This window comes from Aethalodelphis obliquidens, unplaced genomic scaffold (assembly GCF_003676395.1).
Source record: "Aethalodelphis obliquidens isolate GAN/ISIS:26980383/991018 unplaced genomic scaffold, ASM367639v1 scaffold4, whole genome shotgun sequence".
In the NCBI taxonomy this organism is placed as follows: Eukaryota; Metazoa; Chordata; class Mammalia; order Artiodactyla; family Delphinidae; genus Aethalodelphis; species Aethalodelphis obliquidens.
In genome coordinates this window covers 34,388,544-34,414,410 of record NW_020837948.1, presented here as the reverse complement: position 1 = coordinate 34,414,410, position 25,867 = coordinate 34,388,544, and the positions used below count along the sequence as shown (strand labels likewise).

The window sequence follows — 25,867 nt, the reverse complement described above, 5'->3', positions numbered from 1 at the left end:
ATTGTGGTGGCATTATTAAAACAAGTATGTGTTAATCAGGATGTGTGAGATAAGAATGTGTGAATAGCTGGAGGGGAACATATCAGCTACAAGAACATAATGGTTTGGTGGTTAAGTGCCCTGATGGTTGACACTCAGGGGCAGAGGCTAGAAGGTGTGGGGAAACAGGAAGAATATTTATAGACGACATTACTGAAGGGCGATGCGCTTTGCTAGAGGGAAGTTGGCTAACACTGGAATTATTGGGAGATTCACCTTCAAGTCATAGGTATGAAAAGTATTTTTATTTTTAACTTGGGCCTTTGAAGCATACAATGAAATAAAACAGCTGTTTTGCTGCTAAAAATTCAGTCTAGAGACTGAATTTGATGATATTGATTTTTAAAAACTCAAGAAACACGTTTATTGAAAGTTGGTACTTTTAAAAGCAAAACTTATCTAGCAATTCCACTTCTATACTTCTGGGTATATTCTCAAACAATTTGGAAGCAAGTACTTGAATGGGTATTTGTACACCAATTTTCATAGCAGCGATATTCACAAAAGCCAAAAGGTGTAAATAACCCAAATGTCCATCCACGGTTGAATGGATAAACAAAGTGTGGTATATACAGACAGTGAACTATTACTAAGTATTAAGAAGGAATGAAATTCTGACACATGCTACAACATGGATGAATCTTGAAGACATTGTGCTAAGCGAAATAAGCCAGACACAAAAGGACAAATATTGCATGATCCCGCTTACACGAGGTACCTGGAGTGGTCAACTTCATAAAGATAGAAAATAAAATGGTGGTTGCCAAGGGTGGGTGGGTGGGGGTGGAGGATGGGGAAAGTTGTTTAATGGGTACAGAGTTTTAGTTTTAGAAGATGAAAAAGTTCTGAAGATGGGTGGTGGTGATGGTTGCATGACAGTGTGAATGTATTTAATTCAACTGAACTGTACACCTAAAAATGGTTAAAAAGGTACATTTATGTTATGTATATTTTACTGCACTAAAGAAAACAAAGCTTACTAAAATGGTAATATAAAGTAATAAAATGCTTCCAGTTAGAGAACAAACTAATGAGACAAATATAAGGGTTAGCTAACTACTCATATTCATAAATATTCAGTAGTCATCATTAGACTAAATTTGGGAAAAACACATTTTCCTTATCTTGTATGTGATCTGGGGAATGATTTGCTCATATTTAAAAATATTGTCTTTCAGTACTTGACATAACTCTTGGAGCATGGAAGATGCTCAATAAATATTTGTTGATTGATATTTGTTTATTCAGGAAATTATAGTTATAGCATCATGTGCAAAATAATCAGCTTAACTGTAACTCGGTAAGCTTATAAGCTCAGTGAACAGGTAGCAAATATAACCTTTAAAATACAGGCAATCAAAAATGTAGTATAGATATACTAGATTATGGGAACTAATGTATCTTAGTTATTATAAAATATGCCACGAATTTTTGTTGTTGATATAAAAGCAATATTGATGTGATCTCAAGAAATGAGCAGTTATTTGCCCGAAAGACTGCCTCTAGGATAGCTAGTGCTATTATCCCCGTTTTATAGCTGTACAAAGATCATGGTGGATCTCATGGCCATCTTCATGCTTATTTTACTAAGACAGTAGCTTCTTTTTTTTTAATATTTTATTTTTATTTATTTATTTTTTTATCTTTTCGGCTGCACCCCCGTGGCATGTGGGATCTTAGTGCCTTGACCAGGGATTGAACACACGCCCCCCTGCGTTGGAAGCATGGAGTCTTAACCACTGGACCGCCAGGGAAGTCCCAGACAGTAGCTTCTTCATCTAACCCTCTGGTTCTTATGAGGATAATTTGACTCTTATCCTGGAATCCAAGTGGTGGTGTGGAAAACCTATCTAAACAGTGTGGTATTAGGTTACCTAACGCTGTTTCAGTTGGCTGCTTTTGCCAGGCGGAGAAGTGATGCCACTCTCTTCATTTCTGTGGACAGAGTCTATTTTAAGCCTCTTATAGGAACATTATTTTCATTATTCTGAACAGTGTTATTCTAGTTATCAGAAACTGAGTATCACTTGTAAAAGAGGTTATACAGTTTTATTTTTGTGAGTAACTATGTTTTCCCCCCATTGTTTCTTGAATTATATCTGTTCATTATGGAATATTGGCTAATGCAAAAAAAAGCTCTGTCGTATTTTAAAAATTACCCATTATTGGGAGTTCCCTGGTGGTCCAGTGGTTAGGATTCTGGGCTTTCGCTGCTGTGGCCCGGGTTCAATCCCTGGTCGGGGAACTGAGGTTCCACAAGCCATGTGGTGCAGCCAAAAAAAAAAAAATTACCCATTATTTTACCACACAGAGATAGGCACTGATACCATTTGTTTGTGTGTCAGCAGTTCTACTGTTCTGTCCATGCATATGTGCACACACATTAACAAACAGAGACACAAAACTGGGAGACATAAAATTAGGATTGTAATGATTATTCTATTTTATAACCTGCATATTTTTTCACTGAGCATTAAATAGTAACATTTGCTCATATCCCTAAATATTCTTTCACAGCTGCCTTCTAAGTAGCTGTATTTCCTTTGATTTTATGCCTGCACCAATCCTCTATTACTAGGATTTTAGAATATTCTTCTTTTTTTGCTATTATAAATGACACTATGATGAAAATACTTTTAGATTAATCTTTTCCCTATCTCTATTTTTTAAGAATAAATCTCTAGGATAAAAATTAAGTAAAAAGATATGAACATTGAGATTAATCTTTTCCCTATCTCTTTATTTTTTAAGAATAAATCTCTAGGATAAAAATTAAGTAAAAAGATATGAACATTTTCAAAGGCGTTTGATATATGTGTGTCAAGTTGTCCTGCACAGAAAGACTGTGCAGGTTTATACTTTTCTAGTGGTCTGTATCAGAACACCCATTGCCCATCCCAGAATTAGGGCTTTTGTTAACACCAATTTGAGAAGTGGAGAACTGTAATCATTTATTTTAATTTGCATTGGTGGTGAGCATTTGTATATGATTTTTTAGCATATGTATTTCTTCATGTCATGGTTAATCTGATGTGTTCCTTTTTTCTATTTGTGAGATGTATTTATGTGTTAAAGACATTAACCTGGCTGTATGTAGTTTCTTTTGCAACTGCTTTTTCCCCAGTGGATTTTTCTGTTTTCAACATTTTGCCAAGTATTACCAAGGAAAAAAACAAACAAACAAAAAAACCAACAGAAACCTTTGAGATAGACTACTTAACTCTATTTGGGGTTTGTTTCTGAATACAAGATAGATAAGGTAAATTACCTTCCTCCAACCTCAGGTGAGAAAAACTTACCCTGTCAATTAGTTGTAAAGCATTCAGTTTTATGATCCGTAACCAGATAACTTGTCTCTAGGGTTTTATCTAGGATATGCTAGGCGTTTCTCTCGAAGGAAAGTGTAGCTGTAGTGAACACTTCCATTTGGGTGTGCTCCATTAAACCAAGTATTGCTGAAACTCAGCAGCAGTTGACATTTTTACTGAGCAATATGCAAACATTGAGAGAAGTTTTCCCCATCCTAATAAGGAAGATAATAAGAAATTGATTATCGAGTATTTCTTACAGCAAAGTATTTGAGCAACTCTCTGGCCCTTTTTTCCATGAATGAAGATTACAACCATTTGCTGTTTTGGAGTTATAGTTTATATTTATACATAGTATTATGGAATTTAGGAAATTCACTTCAGATATATCAAAGTTAACATTGATGTGTGTATATATGTGGGTCTGTGTTTATGTTAAAACATATGGGAGGTGGCACAAGTAATGCCAAAATCATTGAGAAAAACATTAAAGGTAAATGAAATCTTTATTGTCATAAATTACTCTCCAATTCAATAGTGATAAAAGGCATGTGAAGAGACTATAAGGTTACTTTCAAGAATTTACCAGGTTCCAGGAAATGAATGTATTTGTATAAAAGACACCTGACAAATGCACAAGCCTTTTTATCTGTTTACCAAACAATTGATTATTAAGATCTCTTGGCTTGCATAAGCTTTCAAAAACAATATGATACATGGTCACCCATTTGCCATTGACTGGCATTATGAAGAGTTGGAAGGGGGCAGTATACTAACATAATTTTATGGCAAATTTAGTAATTTGAAATCTCTTTTAAATACACTTGAGGTGCTCCCTATCTAAAGGAGCTCTACAAACCATAATTTTGTCAAGTGAAGAATTTGTAGCACGTAATTACCATTGGTTCATTCTTCGTGCAAATCAGAATACAGGTTCACAGTTTTTGAGGCTTATGGTAATCTCATACTGGCTGATAGTTTGATTGTGAGTAGGAAATATGCTTTCTTTAGCCATCTTAGATAAAAAAAGGTAACACAAAAGTCTCCAGTAGCAGATAAGAGTTCTGCCAAGTCGAGTTTAGCTTTAATCAAGTAACATGGAGATAATTTTTTTTTTCTCTAAAAAAAAATCTCCCCTTTGGCATCATGGTCGGTTAGGAGTCTTGGTCCTCATAGGAACAGAATACATACATTTTTTTCTTTCTACACTAAAATAATGTCTTAGATCTATTTTTCCTTTCTTCCTCTTAAAATTATTTAAGATAACTTACCTGAACTTGTGAATTTTTTCTAGAACACCTGCTTGTTTGCTTTTAAAATTCCTAGAAAAAACACATAGATACATATTTAAATATATATGAAGTGTCTAGGTGTTTCTGATTTTAATGCTTAAATCAAAAGCTTTTTGTAAATGGAAATTTAAAAAATTGTGAAACTATTGGAAAATCTTTTAAAAAGTTGGTTAGTGCAGTATTTTAAGTATGTTATATACATATATATTAATATACTTCAATATATTAAGTACATAAGTAGTGGTTTTATTTTAAAGCTCATTTTATTTAAGTAATATAGTAATATCCTTCCTCATTTAAAAAACTGAACTAGTAAAAGATTTTAAAAGAATTTTGAAAATATTAGATGAATTAAGTAATTATAGGAACACTTTTATCCTAGATTTATATACAAAATTAATTTATCAATTTTGTAAAGTGATTAGAGTTAGAGCCGATAATTTTTACATTTTGAACTTAAAACTTAAAAATTCAGCAATATGTGAAACATATTGAATGTGTTGTATTATATTTACCTGAGAATTTCTGCCTTAACAATTTAAAGACCCATTTCTTTCTTTTTTAAAATTCATTAAAAATATTCATATACTCACTGATCTCTAGGGGAACTTTAACTAAAATTCATTACTTATTTAATACTTTTGAATTTTTTTCCCCATTTTTATTTATTTTTTAATTTTATTTATTTTTTGGTTTCCTTTTTTTTTAAGCATCTTTATTGGAGTATAATTGCTTTACAATGGTGTGTTAGTTTCTGCTTTGTAACAAAGTGAATCAGCTATACATATATATATATATATATATATATATCTCCCCATATTCAGAATGTACATGAAGTGGTTTATTTATCCTTGGCCAGTTACCACTTGAGACTCTATTTTGTAAAGCTAATTTAAATGATCATTTAAACATGAATTACTGTTACTGGTTTTCTTCTATTTCTGGTGTATTGAGGGTCATGCAGCCCTATGATGACCGGGTAACATGGAGGTGAGAGGGGGAGGCAAGACATCATCTCAGTGAAGGTCAGGAAGGGTCAGCCTGGAGCGGAGGTGTGATTTGGGCAGGTGGAAATGAATGTTTTCCTGGAATGAATTGGCAGAAGTAGATTCTTATTGATTTAGATACATTTCTGACCAACTGAAGGGAGGAATTATTCAACCCAGGGTTGAATAAAGCATTTCAAGCATTTTGTAAGAAGTGATTAAATCAGGGAAGCTTCCTGTTTTAAAATCAGAGAGAAGATATCAATGTAGACTTTTAGGAAAAGTTTAATTTTTGTAGAGAACTGAAGACATTTTGATGAAATATGAAATTTAGTAAAATTTACAATTTCCCCACCCAAAAATTGAGTGTATAATATTTTTTTACTCTTCAACTGTTTATTCCATAATCAGTTACTGTAGGGGATAGAAACCCAATTGTATACAAGTTAAAAGCAAAAAAAAAAAAAAATTAAAGATTGTTAGCTTTAAAAATACATATCTATTGATCACGTAAAATGTAAATATAAACATTCTGCCCTTATCATTTTGCTTGATAATCATGTGCTTCAAAATCTGGCACCATCCTTCATGGGGTTCACAAGTCCTATTTCCATTGTGTTGTTTATTTAGGTTATGTAGCTTTTCTCAAAATTAAACAAGTGTTTAGCTGGTTCCTTCAAACATTGACAAAAGAAGATACAGAAAAGTGGTTGGAGAGGGAGAAGAGTTATCCTGCCCAGATACTTTCCCTGTTTCCTCTTTTCTGCTGCTTTCTTTCTGCTGCTTTCTTTCTCTTCACATACTTTGATAAAACTCAGAACTAATTGAGATTTTTGGGGGAACCAAGTGAGACAAGGAGAAAAGTTTACAACTGCTGTCTGACCCCTAGTACTAGTGACACTCAGTTTTTTGAGTACCACTTGCAGTTTCAGAGTGCTTATCAGAGCCACTCTTGCTGCCTTACTTTGTGTGTACAAATTACTGTTAGTGTTGCTACTATCTGTTTTGTATCAGGCCTGCTAGCTAATTTCCTTGTTTATTAGCTAAGTAATTTTCTTAATGGCTATCCTTTTGACAAACGAAGAAATCTTAGCTGCTCTGAGAGGGAAAACTGAGTTTGAAAAATCATGGTGAAAGGGATAAGGAACATCTGTATTCATGCTGCCGCTATGTTGTTGATACGGGAGAAAATCTGGTGACTGACCTTGATTCTTGACCGAAGTCCCAAAAATACGCATAATTTGGCCTTTACCCATAAGACAAATAGCAACAGTCTCCAGTTAAAGCAGGGATTCAATTTCCTTTGGGTTGGGTGTGGAAAAGGGAATCTTTTCCAACCTTATTATCAGTGGGATTAGTGAATTTTTTCCAGAAATATTTTAGATACTCCATTTCAACAGAAGCATTTTGTTTGAATTCATATTTTATTAACCAGGAGTTATTTTGTTTAATTTATACTTGGAGATTTAGAGGCCTGCAGTATTGTTTTTAAGGGAGAAATGTCTTTTTATTACATAATCAAACAAAATCCAAATACCCAATGGTGTCAACAAAAAACTCCTGTGATCTGATGATAGATTTTGGAATAGGGCCCCTGGAAGAGACAGTGGCACTATATTGGGGAGCCAGTTCAAGATTTCTATAAATAGGTTTAGGTTGGCTGAAGTCCATGAGAGGTGGAACCTCTAGAACTAATTGTCTGTTACCCCACTGACCCTTCAGGAGATCAGTCATCAGGGGTTGCCCTGGATCCATGTTAGGAACCAGGTTTATAGGTGAATAGTCTAGGGCTCTTATAGACCCATCTCTGCCCCTACAGCCTGTGAATATAAATCTGACATGGCACCAAAATGTGTATTTATCCACCAGATGTTATCTCAGAGCTTGGGCAGTGAGATTGGGTGTTTGCAGTTCCACACAGCAGAAATCCATCTTTTAAGTAAGGCAAGAAAATTTGAGCTTCCTAGGTTTTAAGTAGGAGTCACCTTTGCTCTTGAAAACTGGGTTACGATTAAGTTACCTTTTTATTTTTGTTTATTAAGCACCATAGTCAGCCAGCTAAGATTACAGAAAATAGTGAAAGAGAAAGCATTTCTCCATCCTATCATTGACTCCCCTTGTACTTTTGCCTTTTTCAGTTTCTTTCCCTTGGTTTCCTCATCCTATTTGGGACCTCACATTCTATAAACTATGTCTCCCTCATTGAGAAGTAGCCACCTGCTATCTGTATAACTATGAGCAAATTACTTAACCTCTTGGTGCCTTGGTTTCCTTACTTGTAAGATGGCAATAGGATATTATCTACATCATAAAGTTGTTATGAGGATTAAATGCATTAAGATGTGTCAAGCACTTAGCTCCGTACCTGGTTGTACAAAGTGCCAAGTGGCCAATTAGCTAATAATTGCTAATAGAATCTATTAGCAGAAAAACCATAGAAAACCATAGACTTCAGTGCCAAGTTTCAAAATGTTAAATAACATAGACTTGTGAATTCTTTTTAATGTCCAGTAGGACAGGGGCTCCTGTTTTGCTTCTTCTGCCCAAATAGATTTGTAGAATGTCTTAAAGATACAAGAGGACTGTTGGGTCAGTCCCCAGAAGACTGTTGAATAGTGAGAATATCCTAAGTGTCCGAGGAATCATATTGAGTCTGTTACTTTTATTGGAAAAGGAGAGTATAATAACCATACAGTGTTGAGGTTGTTGGTTATTTTATGTAGTCATTTCTCTCATAGCAGACACAGTACTTTGTTTATCTAAGGTGAGTGTTCTAAATTATATGACCATTATTAAATCTATGTTCACATTAATTTCTGACATGGTGAGTATATTTCTTTTTGAGGCATCACATTTTTAAACATTTAGAATATAACCTCACCCATTTTACTTTGAGATTACTGTATGTGAAATAATTTTGAAGGACATATTATTTCCTAGTATGAATTTTCAGTAGGTGGCTAATGGCTTTTGACCTGCTGTAGCAGCATACAGAACTGAATGTCAGACAGAGTACTTTTTAAAAGCTGCGTTTTTGTTTTGCATAATGAAGCACAGTAATTCTTTTTGAGATTGCCTTGAATATTTTTCCAAGTAGTTATTGATGGAGACATGTCAGTTTGGTAAGAGAGAGAAGAGAAAATTGTGATGTTCCAGCATTTAGGTTTGAAGACTGTTTAAATGTATTCAGATTGGTAAATACAAGTATTTTAATAAATAATATCAGATGTAATAAATTTATAAGTTAAAAGCCACACGAAGTACGTGGTGTCAACTTTCCACCTTTCCCATATCTTTGGACCATTGTTATGAAAAATCACACATTTTAATCCACTCACTTTTCTCCTTAGTAATTTCCATTTTCTTTTGAAACTTACACAGTATATTCCATGGCCTATTTTCATACAACCTTTAAGAATTATACATACCGAATAATAATTCTCAAATGTCGTGTGAAGGTAGACCATGGCATGCACTATATAAGTGACAGATTGGTTAGGGTTCGAAGGTTAGCGATTTTAGGTCATTGTCAAGGTTAGTTTCAAATCAAGTATTGGCACAAGTTTTTGTGCAATCACAGTCTTTGCAGTCATGTGCCACATAGTTTATACATTGAGTAATGCTCTGATTTATACTTAGTTGAATTTTTGAGGTGAAGATGTGTATGCAGTTTGGTTAATGCCTAAAGTCCTTGTGGAGTGATGACTGTGAGAAAATGACAATATGAAGAGTTATATTTCCCGTACTGAACATATTAGAGCTGGCATTTTGCCACTGAACCATATGATGAGGGAGGAACATTGTTCGTATGCTTTGCATTTAAGGCTTAATTTCTGAGGCTGAGTTCTAATTTATTTATTCCCTTAGGTAATTACTGGTTTTTCGAGATGCAAAAGAAATATATTATTGGAATTTTTTAAATGGTTAAACTTGTATCATAGATGTCCTTTCTTTAAATTTAGGCACTAAAAATTCTCACACATCAAAGTAGCTTGTGATTCTCATTTGTGGCTAGAGAGTTAACCATCTTTCAATAATGCTTTCAAGTTAGCTTTTCTTCTTTTTTTCTTAACCCAGCATGGGTTCATGAATAAAACTAAACACTGTGATAGATATAGTGTATTATTGCTCTTGCCTATGGCTCTTGCTAATAAAAATTCAAATTCTGGTTAGTTTGCTGGAATCAAATCAAGGTAGTATATGGCATGCTATTCTCCTGTTATGAGGCCCTCTCGTAGAAAATAGATGGGAGGGAAAGAAAGCATGGGGTGGAGGGAAAGGACAAAGCAATTCAGGGTTAAATATATTTTGGCTTTTCTGCCTATGTCGTGGTAAGTCTGTAAGCTGTACAAGAGTTTTTACTTCTTATTGCCTTGGAATCCTGTTATAATAAAATTCCTATTCCTTAGGACTAAGCTCCAAAAAATTCCTATTCTTTAGTCAAAGTATATGAATATGTTGTTGTGTGGGTGAGGTAACAATAACAACAGTGGCACTAACTTAATTTGCTAGTGTAGGTATGTGTTTTTTAATTAATTAATTAATTATTATTATTATTATTTGGCTGCATTGGGTCTTCATTGCTGCGCGCGGACTTTCTCTAGTTGTGACGAGCGGGGGCTACTCTTTGTTGTGGTGCGCGGGCTTCTCATTGCGGTGGCTTCTCGTTGCAGAGCACAGGCTCTAGGCGCGCAGCCTCCAGTTGTTGCAGCACGCGGGCTCAGTAGTTGTGGCTCGTGGGCTCTAGAGAGCAGGCTCAGTAGTTGTGGCGCACGGGCTTAGTTGCTCCACAGCATGTGGGATCTTCCCGGACCAGGGATCGAACCCATGTCCCCTGCATTGGCAGGTGGATTCTTAACCAGTGTGTCACCAGGGAAGTCCCTATGTGTGTGTTTTTAAATACAGCTAGATGAGACGCCTGTCAGCTGAAAAATAGGATAGGTGATGAATAATAGGTAGGTGATTGCTAAAATAATTTGGCATTCTGACATTGCTAAAATTGTCAGCTTGCTTATAAGATGACCGAATCACTAAATCAAATAGGGTTTGGCATTTTAACGAATAAGATGTTTTCCACCAACATCAATACAGGAAAGAATTGTGCCTGGATGCTTTCCTTCCGAATGAGACGTGAGAATTTAGAAACCAAAGAACATGCCAGAGCTAGAGTGATGACGGTACAAGATATTCCATCCTGGAGCCAGGCCCCATTGGGAGGACCCTTAAAGTGCAGTTGGGGGAATGCAAATAAGGAGCGTATTTAGCAAAATTACACATGTATATGACAGTAGGTAGGAATATGGTCTTAGGAGTTAGAGACACCCAAATTTGGTTCTCAGTTTTAACTATTGGAAGGCTGGTCACTTTGGGCAAATAAGTTATTCTCTCTGAGCCTCAAATTTCTTAACTATAAAATAGGGATAGTGATGGTATCTAATTCACATTATTATTCTGAGAAATAATTACCAAAATTAAAAAATTTTAAAACCTATAGTGAACAAGAACTGCCAATTCCAAAGCCTTGGAAATCTGTTACATTTATATATTTTGCAAGTAATGAGACACATTGTTACACAGGCCATAGCTGGCCTCAGAATCCTGCTCAACTCAGAACAGCAGGAAGCTCCTACTATTTTGTAGAAGTTGGCACTCAACATAAAACGTCTTTGTTTTCCCTGAGCGAATCCAATGCTACCTGTCTTCCTTCTTTTTTTCTATTTTGCTGACAGTCTCCCTAATGCAAATATCAATTTACTTATTTGGAAAAGTGGGAATGGAGAGATTGGTTATCCATAATCATAATGTTCAGGCACTGTGATGGGTGCTTTGCAGAAAATTGTGTTAAGTTACTCCCACATTTATATTTCCAGCTCTGTACCCCAAGCTCCGTTCATGAATTACCTTATTACTTGACTCCAGTTAACTGTCTAGTAGGTGTCTACCCTTACTGCTCACTGTTCACTGTCCTTCAGTTACACTGGGCTTCCTCATGTTCCTTGAACATCCTGAGCTCATTTCTGTCTTGGGACCTTTGTTCTTGCTGATCGCTATGCCTGGAAGGCTCTATCCTTTTATTTTGTGCATCTTGCTCCTTCTCCTTGTTCAAATGCCATTTCTACTGAGACTGAGGTTTCTCTCTGACAACTCTGTCATTCTTCCATCTAGTCAGTTTTTTATCTTGTCATCCTATGATGTGTTTCTTCAGAGCCTTTTCCCATACGTATAAAATTATGTTATTCATTTAATTGTTTATTATTTTATCTCCCAACCCAGAATGCAAGCTCCTTGAGATCAGTGGCCTTGTATGGTTTACTCCACACTGTATTCCTGATACCTCAAACTGTGCCTGGCTCACAGGAGTGCTCTGAACAACCTTCAGAGGTATGATTATTCTTTCCTTAGTTTTATAGTTGAGAGAAGTGATGATCAGGGAGTTTAAGTAGCTTGCCCAAGATCACAGGGATTAGAGGTGGCAGAGCTGGGATTTAGACTCAATGCTGTGCTCTAATAACCTATGCCACGATGCCTTCCCTTCCTCAGTTGAAGGTCAGGAACGTCAGTGGGAGGCAGGGGGCTGTGTTGGTTCTTGGAGCTTCCTTTGAGTCCCAGGGCCAGCGGTTAATGTTTCTACAGCATTGTCAGACAAGAGCTGGTCCTGAGCACCTTATACTCTAGTATCCTTGGCTTATCTTCTCTTCCCTTTTCCTTTTTGACTCAGTGCCCAAGACACGCATGATTAATATTTTACAAGAATGCATTCAATCCTTTACTGCTTGGGAAAAACAGTGAAACACGAGATTTTAAAGAAGTTCCCGAAGGGCTAGAATCCATGAGTTTGAACCCATATGGAATCTTCCACCTGGCCAGGGTTCTTCCTTTTTATATACATGCTGTTTTTTGAGCATTTTTTACTTGGCAGTGGTTGCAGCTATAACTTTCTTTTTGTGAGTTTGTGCTAACAACACAGATAATGCTTTGGTCGTACTTGGCCCCTATTGACTAAAATAGTTCCACCTCTGTGCCTTTCTGCCCCATCACCCAACCCCCTTGCAAGATGCGGTGGTGAAGCTGGGCTATTTATATTGTTTTAACCAGATATACTATAGAATAAAACAGGCAGTTTTCAAATGTATATCATTAAAATGTATAAATGTGTTTCAGCTTTTTGGGGAAAGAAAAAAAAGAAAATTTATACCAGGACAGCTGATTAAAATGGGATAATCCACTGCATTTAATAAGTCACACCTAGCAGATTATAGAGGGAAGAGTTATTGGTGCTCTTTATTCTAGGACATTTGGTGTGCGTTGCTGCATTTGACCTTTTAGAAGCTGTTGACATCATTTGGGAACTGCCAGTAAACCTGCCTTAATCTGTTAAACAGGAGGAATCTTAGCATTGTGGAACTGACTGGTTGATTAATTTAAATCCAAACACACACAGTCCTGCCTGGATGCCCTTTGTGAGACCCTCACACAAAAGGATTTCATTCAGAGGCATTATAACCCACATCCTGCTGTCAGACCCTTTCAGCTCAGTTGGTCTTCTTAGGCCGCAGGCATCATCTTTAACCCCTCTTATGCTTCCTTTTTTTTCATGAAAACAATATCTGTGTTTGGATTCATACAAATGCTCTACATTTTCAGCAAAGTTCTTAATTTGTATCCCAGGGAAAAGGTATTTTAAAGTTCCACTAATTGAGAGACTAAAATGGGAACTTATCTTAAACTGGCTTCTTTAGAGAAACTACATTAGAACTTAATCCAGTGCTTCCTTTGGGAATTATAATCAAAATTAGAATCATGAAATGTTGAAGTAAATTCTTGGTATTAGAGTAAGCCATCATCTGTAATTCCTTTGACTTTTAGATTCAAAACATTGAAGGTTTTATAATCATTGTTTACTTTTGGGAAAACACCAAAGTTAATTGACTCATGGGTGAGTTCAGTGGTAGTATAAAGATCCTGAATGCTTAAATGAAAGCAAAGTTTAAATTCTTTAAGGATAAAACTTTGAATAATTTCAGTCTATTACAGGGACTAAGAAAAGTACCCATACATTGGGTACTCTGATGGGCTTGGTTGCAGAAGAGGGCAGATATTTGTGTGGGAGAAACAAAAGCATTGCCTTAGAATGCTTTCCTAGCACATAGAATGTTAGACTGGAAAAGATCAACACCCTCATTTTGAACAACAAAAAAACTAAGGTCCCCACTTAATTATTCAAGCTCTTACTTGGCCAATTTCTGTTTCCTCATCACCCAATTATAGACTGTACTGGAATACAAATGAAGCCTTTCAAAGAAGGTGGTATAATTTGATTCTCTGTGGTTTTGTTCATTATTATTAATTGTAATAACTTTTTAATTGAGATCTTTTGATGTGCCAGTACTTTATGCATTATCTTTATCGTCATAACTACAGTATGAGGTAGTACTAGTGTTCTTCTCTTTTTGAAAATGAAGATCTGATGTTTAGAAAAGTCAGGGATTTGCCCAGCATAGCTGAATCGTGAGGTAAGATACTTTTTTTTTTTTTTTTTTTCCCTTTGAGAAGGTAGACTTGTAGCTAGATATAGGGAGGAGAAACGGGTAGTAAGAAATGTTTCTCCCAAGCCTCAGGAGTTGCCTTGAGAATATTATGGTGATGTTAATGACTCTGCCATGGGTCACTCGTAAGGAAGAAAAATTAAGGCCATTCTGGCCTTAATTCTTCAGAAACAGTGGATTTGTTGTGAGGGGATATGAAAGCACCTCCTTTCTGGCCGTCATCAGAAGCAGTAGATGTCCAGGTGAGGAGCCTGTTGGGGAACCAGAGGACCTAGAAGATATGTGGTTCAAGAGAAATCATTGCATCATTTTGAGACTCTGTTTTTTATTTTCATTTCTAAAGGTGAAATTCCAATTTCTACCTTACCCTACCGCACTAGGTTGTTTCAGAGATTAAGTAAAATAATTTATTCTTTGGAAAATCAAAAAATCACTTTGGAAAATTAGGACACAATACATTTTTTTGTTTATTTATTCAATAAATATTTATCAAGTGAATGCCAAAGGCAAATCATAGGTGCTATATTGAGAATGGGAGGCAAATATAGACTTTGTCTCTACTTTTCAGAAGATTGAAGGGAGAGGGAAATAAGACGCAAGATAATAACTAGGTAGTAGAATGTTTTAAATGCAGTTAGCCAGGTGGAGAATACTGTGGAATTTCTGGGGTGGAACCAGTCCCTGATGGAGGAGGTAGATCTTGAAGGATTGTAGGATTTGGGCTGCCAGGGAGGAGACACAGGAGGAGTGTATGTTGGGGGTGGAATGAGGAGGTAGGTGTGGGATTCCAGGAAGAAGAGACAGTAAGAGCAAAGGCTTAGAGGAGGGAAGGTATGGGGACATATTAGTGTATCAGATTGTCTAATTGGCTGTAGCTGAAGGTGCCTGGAGGTAAGGTTGGCAAAGATGCGTTCACATGGAATCTGTGAACTCTGCACTTTATTCAGTGGTGCACAGGAGGAGCTTTTTAGGATTTTGAGTTTTGTGGTAATCTGGTCAAGGCCATGATTTGTGAAGACTCATTAAGGACAAAGTGATACAAAGAATGATTAAAGAGGTGGGACAATGAAGTCAGGAAGACCATGGACCAGAGCGTTATGAGATGACTGATAGAGAAGATCTAAGTTAGAGGGGCAACTGTGGGGCTGGAGCAAGGAGAAGATACATCTGTGAAACTTGGCCACCGAGTGGGTTTGGCCAGTGATGAAGAGTTAGAACCCTTTTGCCGTTGGAAGTTAGTGTGATACTTTTTCATTAAATCAGTATGAATTTGTTTTATTTAACGAATTTAAGCTCATATGCTAATAATAAAATCCCATATACACTGTCATTTTTCAGTCCTTATACTATCTTTAATTGGAATTAGGAAAAGTGTTGTATTAAGACCAGAGGAGCCAAGAATGTTGCTTCTCTGGGCTAAGAGGAAGTTCAGCGTAAATCATGAGGCAAAGCTGGGTTAGAATTGAGGGTGTTTTGAAATCCCCACCCCTTCCTGAAATAGCTGGAATACTTCTCCCACTCAGTAGCTTGTAAAATTACCCACCACTATAAAACCTGACAACACCATATCCTGGTGCCTTTCTCACCTTCTGCGATGGCCCACACTCTGTCTGTGGAGTATGTTTCTCTAAATAAATCCACTTCTTACCTAAAAAAAAAAAATAGAATGGAGGGTTTTTTGCCTTATCAGAAAGGTGGTTTCCAGGAGGGGGCACTGTAGCTGACTAGTCAAGGCTTTAGAAATTCTGGCCAAATATCCCCTCAGAAGTGGTGCTTTAACTTACATTTGCTTTTGAATTGGCACTTGCCAACATGAATTTAGTTGAAGAAATAAGTTAAGCTCAGAGTCTCATTGAACCCTAAACTTCAATTTAATGATTAAGGTGGTTTGTAGATGAGATTTATAATACTTTTGACAGTCAAGGGGTGATTTCTTTGCTGTGTCTTTGTTTCCTGTGAAAGAGTATTTTACCTTCTAACTTTTGTTGTCTTTCAGTCTGAGATATTATAATATTGTTTGGATGTCTGTGAAGCCTTAAGATCCATTGGGAAATAAGTGGATTTTCTGACATTTAGGACAGATAAAAGGGGGTATACAGTTATCCAGAAAGAATATGTCAGAGCTTGGTGGAGCTAGTGCTGTTTTGTGGTACTTTGTCCCAGCTCCCAGCTCTGTGCTGTGAGTGGCCTAATGTGGGTGTGTGCTTCACGGGCTTCTCTGTGCTATCCTTGGGAATCCAAGTAAAGGAGGTAGTTATCATTTAAGAAAGAGTTTATCATCTTCCCTAAGAAGGTGGGAATGAGATTGCATTGATCAAGAGATTTAGTGGAGTGGCAAGAGGAAATAGAACACTCATGAGAACGTGACACATTAAGCTGTTTTTGTAGCGTAAGAGGAGAATAAAAACTAAATAAAGCCTGGATTTAGGGAATGAACGTTGGAGATACGAGGCCCCTTTTCTCTAAAGCAAGCATCTTTTTTTTTTTTTTTTTTAGGGTAGGAGTTTAGTAATTAATTAATTCATTTTTGCTGTGTTGCGTCTTCGTTTCTGTGCGAGGGCTTTCTGTAGTTGTGGCAAGCGAGGGCCACTCTTCATCGCAGAAGCAAGCATCTTTAACAGGACACAAAATCTGGCCACCTGGGGCCATTTGTCTCACGGACACTTGATTTCTATTCCTGCTGGTGGTCTTCCATATTCCCTTCAGCCTTCTGTAGTGGGCGGACATCTTTTGGTTTGGTCTTATTTTTGGATAGGCTATTTCTTTAATGATGTAGAGAATATTTAATTAAATTACATATTTATAAGAAGAACCAGTACAATGAAAAGATCATATTGATTAACATAGACAATTTTAAAAAACAATTACAATATTAAGATCAAATTCAAGAACACTCAAAAGTAATTTTTGGTTAGCAGGCAGCCCAGTGGGTGAGTGCTGCAGCGCAGGAGCTGGTGACCTAGGGCATCCTGCTTAGCCTCAGCATTCAGCACGTGAGGGACTTGGAGAGACTCTTTTCTAAACTCAACCTTTTTTTAAAAAAAACCCTAGCAGGGGGCTTCCCTCGTGGTGCAGTGGTTAAGAATCTGTCTGCCAATGCAAGGGACACAGGTTCGAGCCCTGGCCCGGGAAGATCGCACATGCCATGGAGCAACTAAGCCTGTGCGCCACAACTACTGAGCCTGAGCTCTAGAGCCCGCAAGCCACAACTACTGAGCCCATGTGCCACAACTACTGAAGCCTACGCGCCTAGAGCCCGCGCTCTGCAGCAAGAGAAGCCACGACAATGAGAAGCCCGTGCACCGCAACGAAGAGTGGCCCCCACTCACCCCAACTAGAGGAAGCCCGCACACAGCAACAAAGACCCAACGCAGCCAATAAATAAATAAAATTTATTAAAAACAAACAAACAAAAACCCTAGCAAACTAGCTTTACTGTTGTACTCTTACTTTATGACCATCCCATCTCTGGAGTAGTCAATACACCTGTTCCCTTTTGTGTGCGTGCTGTCCAGATAACCTTTATTTACCTTTCCCAACCTAGTTTTGTTTAGACAGGTGGATCATCTCCCAGAAACAACCTTGAAATAGTCTGGCTAGTATGTTAGGATCTAGTCCACTGAAGCTGTCATTGGTCTTCTCTGAGAGCAAGTAAATCAGGATTGCAAGTTCAGAACACATTTAGATGAATTTTCATATTTTGAATTACAGTAGTAATTCATATCTATGGTGTTTAGAAAAACTTTTAAAAGTTTAAAATTATGTAATATAAAAATTGGAGGACTCTCTCAGTCTATAATTGAAACTGCCAGAAGTAACCACTCTCAGAAATTAGGTGTATATCTTTTGGGCATTTTCAAATAAACAAATGCATTTGTTTTAAAATTTGAATCATATATATAATGTGTGTATATATATATATATATATATATATATATATATATATATATATATGTAGAGGTGTGTGTGAATCATATATATAGGAGGGTTGGCCAAAAATTTTGCTCAGGCTTTTCCATGTGATCTTACAGAAAAATGTGAACAAACTTTTTGGCCAACCTAATATGTGCATGCGTGCGTGCGTGTGTGTGTGTGTGTGTATATATATATATATATATATACACATACATATATATATACACACAAATATACACACATACATCTATATATACACATATATATGTATATACACACTATTTTCATGAATTTCATGGTAAACTTTGCATGTTTTGCTTCTCAGACTCGGTATCTCAGGAAAAACAAGTGAGAGGTTAGGAGTAATTCCATTTTGTTGGAAAGCCTTTTCACTTTACCTAAATTAAGGAAAACTGAAATATTATGTTTTTCATGAGAGCTGACCTTACTATACTATTTTCAGAATTCTCCCCAACCTCTATGGTAGCAAAAAGTCCAACTTGTCAATTAGGTTAAAATTCTCTATGTTTTTCCAGACTGTAAATCGGTGCTGTGGTATTCCATTTTACTATTTTTGTAAGCAGTATTATTGCCATACATTTGTATGGTATTTACTCACAAGGGAAACATTAAAAGGCAGGCTTAGCTTCATCTGAATTGAAATAGAGATAATAATAATTTCTTTGTAGTAGCTTGCAGTATACAGTACAGAATGACAACCTTCATTTTTTATTGTGTTATGAGTATCTTAAAGAGGATCTGCCAAGTTACTTGATTATTCTTGCAATTACAGTATTCTACAGTAGAAAAAATTAGACCATGGTATTGTTTAAAAAAATGTCAATCCAATATAGAGAAGAAAACAATAGTTTTTATAGTACAGATGATAAATTACATACTTATTAAAACATCGCATCTGATCAAATAAGCATGATATATCATTATAGACTCAGTTTGATGTTGAAACGTTGTTATTTTAAGCAATTACTTTAAACCTGGTATTTTTAAGAGGGGTTGTGTTCTTGTGAATGGGGTGCCAGATGCACGGGAGAACAAATAGTTCAAAGGGAAGATTTAAATTATGTATAGTTTTGGGAGTTGTTAGAAGTAGAAGTAATTTTGCCTGTGATAGAAGACTTAACCAGGAAGACTGTGGAGCAGTAAGATGGTAGATTTCTTCTGATTTTATCTGGGTGTCATAATTGGGCATTTGGCTTGGGGGTGTTTTCTGGATAAGTGATGTATTGGCGGGGATTTATTGGAGCCCGGAGATAAATGGAACGGGCAGATGCCATCTCCTGGAGAAGTAAACGCAGAGCATCAGTTTTCATTGTTATCAGTACTCTGACCTCCGAAGGCACAGATGTGAGCTTTCTTTTCAAAGGGAATCAAGTATTCACCCTCAAGGAAAAGGATGTTTGTAATGTAATAGTATTAATGCTTGTTAAGTGAGAAAACCATCTATGAATACTTATACTGTTGCTACCTGGGTGCATTATTTATTGACCTGTGACTTCGTCAGAGCTTCAGCTGTGAGAAGAATATTGCTAATGGAATCATGTAATGACAGTTGTCATTAAAAGTCACATTGCGGTGAATAGATTCAGAATTCATTGAGTCCCCTTGCTCTGTGTCACACTCGCTGCTTCTGTGACAACCTTCATTTCCTACTTAGTAAATCCAAGCCTGGTCGCTGGAGCCCCAGGAAGTTGTTAAAGCAATTAAAGGCTTCTGTTTCCCAGCACATTGCTTGGTTACCATAGTATCCTCTGCCTCCAAGTCTCTCCTGATGATGTCAGTATGCATACAGGGGTTGTTCAGAGCCTCTACGTGGGGATGATTCACCCCGCAATAAAGCCCCTCACCCGTTGCTCGGTTTCCAGTTCTATTTCAGACATCCCTAGAAATGGAAGGTAAGTGCCTTGTTTTGCATATCGGAGAATTACCAAATGCCTCTATTTTTCTCTTTCAGGTGAATGAATGGTTTCTTGCTTTCTACGGTATACTACTGACTGAAAACATAGTATATGTTTCAGCCAATTACCTAGAACAGACTTTTAGTTTGTACTTAAAGTGCGTGTATGTGTTTGTGTGCGTCTGTATGCGCACATACATGGCGTGGGCTTATATAAATAACTGTGAGTGTACAATGTAATGCTGGCTACTCTCCCTGGTAAGCAGCAATAGCAAACACAGTAGAGCTTTTTATTTCAAATGATTTGAAATATACAAATTCCTTAAAATATTTTGACAGGTGTCACAGCACAAATGCAATTTTCTGAGTGTGAATTATGTATTTTTTATTGATACTTTGTATATTTTATCCAGTTTTAAACAGTATTAACATTTGAAAGGTCTAAGAGGCTATGGGAAGATATTTTTAGAAAGAAGGGCCAAGTTACATTGAGAATTTGCATGTTAGGGAAATTAAAACTTAAATTGTTAAAACAAAGATTTAGTTACAGGGGGATATATGAAGTTTAAAGTATATTGATAACCATCATTTCATACTAATTTCATACTTTTAATGCTTTTCAAAGATCTCCCAATTTGATAATAAAAATAGTGCTTCTATTATTGTGACAAATGAAATCAGCGCTTCATAAAAGTTCTCCTTTAACACATACTCATGCTCCTTAAGGATAAGCCACCTGTGTTCAGCTTTATGAAAAGAATATTGTAGACATTTACAACATTCAAATAGAAGAGCCATGAATGAGTATTTCCCTTGAAAAGTTAGTTTTCTGTTTCAAGTTTTCTACCACAATGTGCCCTATCAATAAACACTAAGTGATGAGACACACAGGTTTCTCTCTACTGCCTGTGTCTGACTCTCTCCGTTCCGAGAGGTCTGTTCATATGACAATGTTAGTTGTGCATTTATTTCCTCTTCCTTATTCCCAAGGGACTATTTCAGTATACTCTGTGAAGAATGTAATACTGTGTTTAAATGGATGTGGTAGGTAAAGGCAGTTTCTAAATAATTAATGGATAGCTTTGCAGGAGAATGAAGAAGAGGGGAGTAGGTAGGATGGGGACTCTCCCATTTCTTTATGTAGCGGAACCTTTATTATATGTAGGAGGTAGACAGATGGCTCTTTTGAGAGGTCAGTAAATGGTCTAGACTGTCCATTTCTAGAGAGACTGATTAAAACTGGCATTTTCTTTCTTGTATTTTTGGAGTCTTCTGGAATATACTCTGCTCTCTACCTTTGCTTTGTTTTTGTGCAATATTATGTTAGTGGACTGATAATGTTCTTCATTCACCTTTCTTTAAAGAATCAGTGAAAAACATAGTTGTGAGAGAGTGTAAAAAAAGGTTAAAAATTTAGTTTCACATAAAAGATATCTGTCTTATCTTGAATATCATAAATGCTTATTTATGAATGAATTCCTTTCTACCCTAAAATATGCTAAAATGCTTTGACTTTTAATTTCTTTACTGTTTTGAATACTTAATCCTGCTTATGTGTTTGAAAATTTGCTAGTTAATTCAAAAAAGTTCCTGAAAAGTAGAGAGAAATTATGATACCACCTAGTTTAGATTACGGTACGTTAAATGTTAAAGAAATTAAGTCAATATAAACTGTTTCCATACTTTTTAAAACCTTTTTATTGAAACACTTTTCATACGTTTGTATTGGAAAGAAGAGTATATTATATTCTAGGCTATGTTACATCAGGTTTTTGCTCTTTGTTGTATTAATGTTTTGGGTAATATAATGTACTGTATTGAGTAGCTAACTGTTTGTAATAAGAAAAATACTTCTGCAGTTTTGAATCCTTAAGATATCCATGTATATCTCCTCCTGCTGACTTAACCAATACAAGTAGCAGTTTATACAGAGTGTACTGTAAAGATTACAGTTTCCTTCATGCTTCAGGCAGGAAGTGGTTCCAAGCAGTTTTAGGCAGGGTGATTTTAAAAATTGCTTTAGGAGAGTTTTCATTCTATTTTTATGTCCTAATAAGAATGTTTTAAGTTTTATGCATACTTAAACTTGCTCCTGCTGAAATATGGAAATGCCAGGTCTGTAGACTTTACCAGTGTGAGACAATGAAACATGGCAGAAAAAGGATCATTTTGGCTTTTACTAGAAAGACAAATAAAACCGGTATCCAGAAGAGTGAGAGGAAGCTGTAATAGAGAACATGACCTGGAAATGAACATTTTGTCCAGTGAGAGGAAAGAAGCTCAAGCTGTGAGGGCTTGGTTAAATGCTTAGCCCAGTTGTCTGTGTTCGTTTAATGGCAGAGCCAGGGCTGGGACCTAGATGCCTACAGTAGAACAGGCCGGTTTTCATTTATGTGACCCCACATGCCCCAGTTAGAGTAGAGCACTTTTTCCTAGTCAGCTTTTACTTTCTCCCAAAAAACGAGTGATGAAACAGTATAAAAACTAGGAAGGTATTATTTTTCTTTTGTTGCAGTAACAAATTATTGCAAACTTGGTGAATAAAATTTGTTATCTTAGAGCTCTATTGGTTAGAAGGCTGACACAGGTCTCAATGGACTAGAAAATCAAGGTGTCAGGGCTGTATCCCCTTCTGGAGGCTCTAGGGGAGAATCCATTTGTTTGTCTTTTCCAGCTTCTAGGGGTCACCTGCATTCCTTGGCTCATGGCCACCCTCCTTTACCTTAACAGCTAGCAAGTACAGACCGAATCCTTATGAGGCCATCTCTCTGGTTCTTCAAGGCTGGGAAGCAACCTTCATTTTAAGCCAGTGGTCCCCAACGTTTTTGGTACCAGGGACTGGTTTAGTGGAAGACAATTTTTCCATGACCAGAGAGGGGGGGGATGGTTTCAGGATGATTCAAGCTCATTACATTTATTGTGCACTTTATTTCTATCATTATTACATTGTAATATATAATGAAATAATTATACAACTCACCATAATGCAGAATTGGTGGGAGCCCTGAGCTTGTTTTCACCTGCCACTCACTGATAGGGTTTTGATGTGAGTCTGCAAACAATTGATTTGTTATGCTCTCTGTGTAGTCAAACCTTTCTGCTAATGATAATCTGTATTTGCAGCCGCTCCCCAGCGCTAGCATCACCTCCTCAGCTCCACCTCAGATCATCAGGCATTAGATTCTCATAAGGAGCGCGCAACCTAGATCCCTCACGTGTGCAGTTCACAGTAGGGTTCGCGCTCCTATGAGAATCTAATGCCACCGCTGATCTGACAGGAGGCGGAACTCAGGTGGTAATGTGAGCGATGGGGAGCGGCTGTAAATACAGATGAAGCTTTGCTCGCTCACCTGCAGCTCACCTCCTGCTCTGCGGCCTGGGTCCTAACAGGCCATGGACTGGTACTGTTACCGGTACAGGGAGCAGGGGGATTTGGGGACCCCTGTTTTAAGGGGCTCATGTGATTAGATGCGGCCCACTGGATAACCTAGGATAATCAGCCCATTTTAGGACAAGATCCTTATCCTTAATCACATCTGCAAAATCCTCTCTGTCATGTAGGGTAACATATTCACAGGGTGGGGGGTTAGGATGTGGACATCTTTGGGGACCATAATTCTGCCCCCCTCAGAGACTGCAAAATATATGGCTGATTCTATCAACATTAAATTCACAAGTCAGATATTTTCACTGATAACTATAACTTAAACTTGTGATTGCCAACAGAGACCACGAAATCTTGACCTAATTCAGTGGATGCAGTCATCCCTAAGGATATTAAAATGCCTCAAGATAATTAATGAGGGAAAATCATATTAGAAAGAAATGTTTCACCAACTCAAATGTTCAGAACTCTGAGGTAAAGATGTGAGTCTTAGAAAGTGACACTATTCTCAGCTTAATATTTTTAGTGAGAGGCTCACATCAGATGAAGTTAATTAAACAAAACTGATTTGGGATTGTGAAAATTTCCATTAGCTAACTCCTATGTGGATGAGCCTGGGTTTCTTTAGAAGCCAAAGGGTAATAGCAAGGCCACTAGAGACCAAAATGTGAGATCTGGTAACCCTGAGTTTTGAATAACACTGTCGTTCATTGATCTGGCATTAAGCCATATGAGTCACAGGACTCAGCAAATGAGCCTGGCAGGTATGCCTTGCAGGGTTTCCTAGGAAAGGCACAATCTATTACCACAATCAATAATGCTAGACTTGAGACCAACAGCTGCAAAAATAGTTTCTCTTATTGTTTACATCCTGTATTTATCTTCAGTTTAAGCCAATTCATAGCACATGTATCCATCTGTACTAAGCATAAGGTAATTTATATCTAGTAGTAGTTTTTAAACCTTGTTTGCTAAACACTAGTGGTAAAAGATGCAGAGGAGAAAGTGCTCAGGCATATTACTTTGGGACAGGAAGCCTAAAATTACATTTTGCTGTGGTTCTCTCAAGGAAAGGAGATGGAAAGAAAACCGACTGTTTTCCTGCAAGTATTCCTTTTTAGTTTTGGAATAATTTTCTGGAGGAAGACTAAACAGTACCTTAAGACCCTTATTTGGAAGAAAAGGGCTTGTGGAACACCATACATTTCTTTGCAAGAGGTAATTATTTTGACATTGATTCTCTTTGGTCGTAGAGAGTAAAACAACCTTAGGATTCTATATAAAAGTGAAATCTGGGCTTCCCTGGTGGTGCAGTGGTTGAGAGTCCGCCTGCCGATGCAGGGGACACGGGTTCGTGTCCCGTCTGGGAAGATCCCACATGCCGCGGAGCGGCTGGGCCCGTGAGCCATGGCCACTGAGCCTGCGCGTCCGGAGCCTGTGCTCCGTAATGGGAGAGGCCGCAACAGTGAGAGGCCCGTGTACCGCAAAAAAAAAAAAAAAAAAAAAAAAGTGAAATCTGAATTTATGCTGTCATGGGATTTATTTGTCAATTAAAATATCATTAAAGGAAAACTCATTTGACAATGAACTTAAAAATTAAAATCAGTGAGTTATACAATTTGATAAATGATATAAATAAATAAAAGGCAAAATATAAATAAATAAAACGCAAACACCTTTAAACTTTTTTTTAAATGTATACAGAATATTCAATTTAATACTGAATTTTCCCAGCTATGGTAAATTAGAGAGAATAGAGATGAAATCTCTGTTTTGTTAAAGAAAAAAAAAAACAAAAAACCACAGAGCAGCTGCCTTCTCTGTGATAAAAGAGACTGTTTAATCTTTAAATCATTTTGAACTGGCTCAGTTGCTTTACTGATCCTTTAACTTTGTTAAAATTATCTTTAAAGTTTATCTTTGAAACAAATCAGAGATAAAGGAACTAATGGAGATGAGAGTTTTGAGGTTCTGAATTGTATTTGGTCAGTGGGTGGTGGATAAGATGGAAGGAGACTTCAGAATCAGAAACTTGAAAGATTGTCATGATTTCTTATTGCCTGTTTTGAAAACTAGCTCAGGGTTTTATGTCTAGGGGGATTTTCCCAGTAACAGGAGTAAAGGCAATCAGCCTTTACTAGATCCAGTGATGGATCTAGGAAGTTATCCTAAGTCTTTCCTGCTCCAAAGGCTTTGCAGATCACCGTAGCATAAACTCTACTCATTTTTCTCACTGACGTTGCATTCACTTGCTTTTCTTTACTTTTTTTATTGCTTTAGTTTGACTTCCATCTTTGGGTCATACTTGCAAAAAGGAAAGCAATTATTGGAGTTATTTACAAAGAAAATTCTGTTATTTTAATTTGTAGAATGCCCGTTTCTGCCAATTTCTGCTATGGACATGAGGTTCTATAACCGGACCAATGTTTTCATTAACTCCTCTAGGATAGTCAGCTTTGGAGTGAGGATTAATGGAAATAA

The 25,867-nt window shown here is 36.9% G+C and overlaps 1 protein-coding gene across 14 annotated transcripts in view; it reads left to right on the top strand.

Annotated features, from left to right (window-relative positions):
• The window catches only part of PAM (peptidylglycine alpha-amidating monooxygenase), a 282,583-nt gene that overhangs the window by 29,446 nt on the left and 227,270 nt on the right, over positions 1-25,867 (top strand). For 13 of the 14 annotated variants that reach the window (XM_027100526.1, XM_027100525.1, XM_027100527.1 and 10 more), the window contains one exon: positions 11,899-12,006. The exons of the other annotated variant lie outside the window; for it this stretch is intronic. The gene's annotated coding sequence lies outside the window, so the exon portion shown is untranslated. Of the gene's footprint in view, positions 1-11,898; positions 12,007-25,867 lie in introns of those variants that run through there. 14 annotated transcript variants of the gene reach the window in all.